Raw genomic sequence first — 5,457 nt, 5'->3', positions numbered from 1 at the left:
GTAACTCCAGCTGTGTCAAGTTGACACACAAAACCAGCCAGTACACATATCTTCCTGTGTGCCTTACCTTGACATCTCATTGTGTCTTTTTTGGAAAGGTCTGAGTCCATACATCACTTGGTTGAGGAGAATCATCATATGAGCACTTTCCCCGCGTGAAGTGGGCAGTCTAGACTCTGCAGAAGGCCAGGATTCATGATAGCCAAGGCCTACGATGATTGGTGGGTGAACACTAGCAAACAGGAAAAGCAGCAGATTCTGAGAGTGGAGGTTTGTCTTCAAGACCTAGGAGAGATAAGCAATTCAATATAATAACTTTGGATTTGGTTGTATAAGGTGGGGAAAGTCTGGCAAAAATATTTATCCCTAACTTTCCTCCATGCTCAGAGGTTCCAGATTGTGACTTGTTTTGTGTGTGAGGTAATTTTGTATGCCAGGTTTTGGCTACAATGCTGTGAAGTTAATTCTTGGATGTGACTAATATCCAAATAAGAATGAAAAAGGGAAATACAGTACCATATTGCAGGTGGACTTTCAGAGAAAAGGGCCCAGGTGCCTGAAAAGGGCAGAATTTTGCCTCCAAGCAATGTCATTCTTGGTTCCAAAGTTACCTTTCCTCTTGATCTCCAGCCTGCAGGCTGTGTTGAGAGTTTAGCTTTGCTAGGTCCATGGGTCTTCTTAAAACTTCCTCTTTCCAGAACACTCCTCCACTGCTGGTGGGGTTGTAAGATGGTACAACCACTTTGGAAATCAGTCTGGCGGTTCCTCAGAAAACTGGACATAACACTTCTGGAGGACCCTGCTATACCACTCCTGGGCATGTACCCAAAGGATTCCCCAGCATGCAATAAAGACACATGCTCCATTATGTTCATAGCAGCCTTATTTATAATAGCCAGAAGCTGGAAAGAACCCAGATGTCCCTCAGTGGAGGAATGGATACAGAAAATGTGGTATATTTACACAATGGAATACTACTCAGCAATTAAAAACAATGAATTCATGAAATTTTTAGGCAAATGGTTGGATCTGGAAAATATCATCCTAAGTGAGGTAAACCAATCACAAAAGAATACACATGGAATGCAACCTCTGATAAGTGGATATTAATTAGCCCAGAAGCTCTGAATACCCAAGGCACAATTAGCATAACAAAGGACTCCCATGAAGAAGTAAGGAGAGGGTCCTGATCCTGGAAAGGCTTGATCTAGCATTGGAGGGGAGTATCAGGACAGAGAAAAAGGAGAGAGGTGATTGGAGAATGGGTGGAGAGAAGGTTTATGGGACATATGGGGAGGGAGGAACTGGGAAAGGGGAAATCATTTGGAATGTAAACAAAGAATATAAAAAATAAAAATATATAATAAAAAACTTCCTCTTTCCCTCTGTCTCCGCCTCTCTCTCTCTCCAGATATATATATATATATATACATATATATATATATATAATAATTTATCATAATTTATATTGAGAGTTTATATTAGTAAGGGTTCTCTAGAGTAACAGAACTTATAGAATGAATCTTTTTTCTCAATATATGTACACACACACATACATACATACACATACACACATATATACATACATATATGTATATATATATACATATATGTGTGAAATTTAATAGAATGACTTGCAGACTACAGGCCAGCGAATCCAACAATGGCTATCTGTGAATGGAAAGTCCAAGAATCCAGTAGTTTCTCAGTCCACAAACCTGGATGTCTTGGCTGGTCTTCTGTATACTCTGGATCCCAAAGAACTAGGATCTAATGTCAGTGAAGAAATGGACCTTCTAGCGAAGTGAGCGCAAGCAGGCCAAGAGGAAAATCTTTCTTCCATGTCCTTGTATGACTTCTAGTAGAAGGCATGGCCCAAATTAGAGATGGGTCTTTCCCCATCAAAATATCTGGATTGTAACTGTGTCTTTCCATCTCAGAGATCCTGATTAGAAGTGAATCTTCTCTCTTTGAATTAAGCAAATGAATCCCTCACAGATGTTCCCTCCATTTTTGGGTTTTAGTTCCTGATGTTGTCAAGACAAACAAGTGTAGCCATCATAGAGTTTAAACCCATATTTTGAGAGCATGTTTAAATACACTCATACACACACACACACACACACACACACACACACACACACATCCTGTTTCTCTGGCAATTCTGACTAACATAAGGTCTAACTGCCCACTATCACCTCTGAAACCCTTTGCCTCTTCCTAGCCTTCAACCCCAATCTTCTAAGTTCATATTGCTTAATACACCTTTTGGCAATGATGATGGCTTCAAGTCAAAAGAAAGGAACACCGATAAAGAAAATGGAATTTTATTCAAGGAGTTTACCTAACATTTATGTGCGTTTGATTTGACATATATTTATGGATTTGGGGGTTGTTTGGTTTTTTGTTCTTTTATTCATTTTGTTTTCAGCTTGAGGGTCTTTTTAGGACTCGGTCTCTACCAGCTGCACACAGAGCACACAAATGCCGGCTGATGGATTTTCTCACTATACAGGTGGAAAGTTAAGAAACCAGGTCCCCTAATTCCAGATCCAGCTTATTACTTGAAACCAGAAAGTTAATGTGGTAATTCCCTTAAATAACGACTTCTTAGAAAACTTCCCACTGCTTACATGAAGACCTCGCTGGCACAGCTACGCTTCTGCCCTGGCCACGCACTCCGGCATGAGTCTTTGGACTGTGATCCTGTCTAGTTCTTGCTGGCTCTGTGCCCCGCAGTACTGACACAGCACATTCCTTTTCAGCTGGGATAACCTTCTCTTTGGCCCTGACTCTTTTTCTGCCTGCCTATGTGTGCCATCACTGCTCAGTGACCATCGACAGTGCCCTCATTTACTGGAGAGAGCACGGTAGCTACGACTAGAAGGACCTAGGGCTTTTGTTGTTGTTGTTGCTCTGACGGAAACAGGGACACACACCTTGAGCCCCACTATTCATGTGTGGGAAGGAGTGTTCTAAATTCAGTCCCCTTGACTCTAGTTATTTCCCTTTTCACTTAGGGCCCAGATTGCATGGTCACCATACCATAGGAAAGATGGGCAGAGAAGCACAGTGACATCTTTTTTTTTCTTTTTTGGATTTTTTTTTTTTTTTTTTTGAGACAGGATTTCTCTGTGTATCCCTGGCTGTCCTGGAACTCACTCTGTAGACCAGGCTGGCCTCGAACTCAGAAATCTGCCTGCCTCTGCCTCCCAGAGTGCTGGGATTACAGGCTTGCGCCACCACCACCCAGCTGCACAGTGACATCTTAAGAAGATGGTATCATGAAAATGGCTTATGGGATGACCCATCCCCTAGTGTTATACAGGATGGATAAAGGCAGAAGAGATTGACTACCATGCTAATCCATCAATTGAGATGATGCTTAAGTTTCTGCCTAGGAAGTGACCATAAGAAGTGATGAATTATACTTATGTAGTTAATATACTATTTGCATACAGATGTTCATTGAAGAATAATTTATAATAGCAAGAGCTTTCAGTTACTTAAATATCTAACAATGAAGGAAATAATTTAAATAAAAACCACTTAATGAAATATGAACTTCACAAACAATTCCAGAGGCTATGAATAAAAAGAATAAAGCACATATCAATTAATTGGTGCAGAGTCACTCTTAAAAGTAAGATACAAAATATATGTGTGGTTGTCACAATGTCTATAAATGTATCACAAAAGTATGTATACATTGTACCAAAGGTACCAAATAATGTGTCTGCTTGATAGAAACTGAATTACATGTGGTTTTGGTAACTTCCTATAATATAGCTGTAGTAGTTTGCAGTACATAGTTATGTCCAAAATTCCTGAAGGAACAACTAAGAGGAGGAAGGGATTATTTTGCCTCACAGTATCCAAGGGCTCAGTCTATATTCTCTTGACCCCATGTGCCTGGATAGAACCTTATAGAGGACTGGAACCAGGGACAATACATCCTCATGAACCAGTGCCAGCCTTCGTCCAGATAGGCCACTGTTCCTAAGCTTTCTGTAACTTCCTGAATACAAAGAGTATTCTGTCTTATAGTTCCAGAGGGGAAAGAGTGCCACTAACATTGGAAACCAAGCCCCCAGCACATGAGCCCATAGGGACATTTCAGGTTGAAACCATAAATGGCTCTATTTTGCTTTAAGGATTCTGTAACTCTTCCCATTCACCTCTGATTTAAATGACCATTTTGATAAGTCTGCTGGGGCACTGTCAGCCCCCTTTCCTGGGATAAGAGTTTAAAAACTTAGACATCTGGAGAAAAATCATCAGTTCATCACCCCAAATCAGGTTTGGTCCCTGAAAAAAAAAAGAGCAATAACAGACATTGCTTTTTAAGTCATCCATATTAGTTACTTCCCTGTCGCTGTGATAAAGCATTGTGACCAAAGTGACTTACGGAAGAAAGTATTCTACAGTTCCAGGGGGGGAAGGAGTCCATGGTGACAAGAGGGGGCTCACATCTCAACCTCAGATAGGAAGTGGAGAAAGGAAATCTGCACAATCTACGAGGACCAAATGTTCAAATTCTTCAGTCTATGGGAGACATGTCTCATTCAAACCACCACACATCCTAAAGGACATCTGAATACTGGACTTGTGTCATGGCTTTATACTGATTTTTTAAGCAGAGCTGGACCCCTCAAATACAAAAACAGTCCACCATGTGCTAATTTGTATTCATCTTTTCTTAACCTGTTGGCTGTGATGGACAGTAATGTTAAATCAATAATCTCAGCTATTGTCCAGTAGATATGACAACTTTTGCCCCCTAAAGCCATTGTTTATCTGTGCTTTAAAGTGGTATGAACTCAGTTAATAAAACCATAGCTATGGAAAAGGATTCATCAGAGTTCAAGTCCTCTACCCACATCTGTGAGACTGGGCAGGTTGTTTAGTGACCCTGTCTCAGTTACTTACTATGTAGTATTAGCATCTGGTTGTATAAAGGCCAGGGATGACATGCTGATACACCGCTTAACTCCCTTGACTTTAAAGTTATTGGTAGAGATGGATGCCCACCTTTGAGTGGATTCTGTACCCCTCACACAGGAAGGACAGAGCAAGGTTGTGTTCAAATAAAGTGCTTTTTCTTGCTACTCAGCCTATCCTAGTGGCTGGCTTTTCTATAACATTTTGGAAGTTACTGTCACTCAGAATGTAAATATTCTGCAACATAATTTGAAGGCACAACAATATCTGAAGAGGGTTGATAAATGGTATACTTTGTAGATCTTCACGATGACAAAGAGGAGAAGGTTAAGTAATGCAGAGGTGAGCCCTGTATCCACACAGAATAGCTCTCTGAATTCATTTCCCCTGACCATTCCGTTTTGTGGTATTGGTAACTATTCGATCACATCTTCCTGATGCTATGCAGGACTTCTGTGAGCCCAACTATAAGAATGTAAAGGAGATTTGAGTTGTTGCACCAGCCCTAGGCAGATG

The sequence above is a fragment of the Apodemus sylvaticus genome, chromosome 14, assembly GCF_947179515.1.
Source record: "Apodemus sylvaticus chromosome 14, mApoSyl1.1, whole genome shotgun sequence".
NCBI lineage: Eukaryota > Metazoa > Chordata > Mammalia > Rodentia > Muridae > Apodemus > Apodemus sylvaticus.
The sequence above is the reverse complement of the archived record's forward strand: the minus strand, read 5'-3'. Positions refer to the sequence as shown.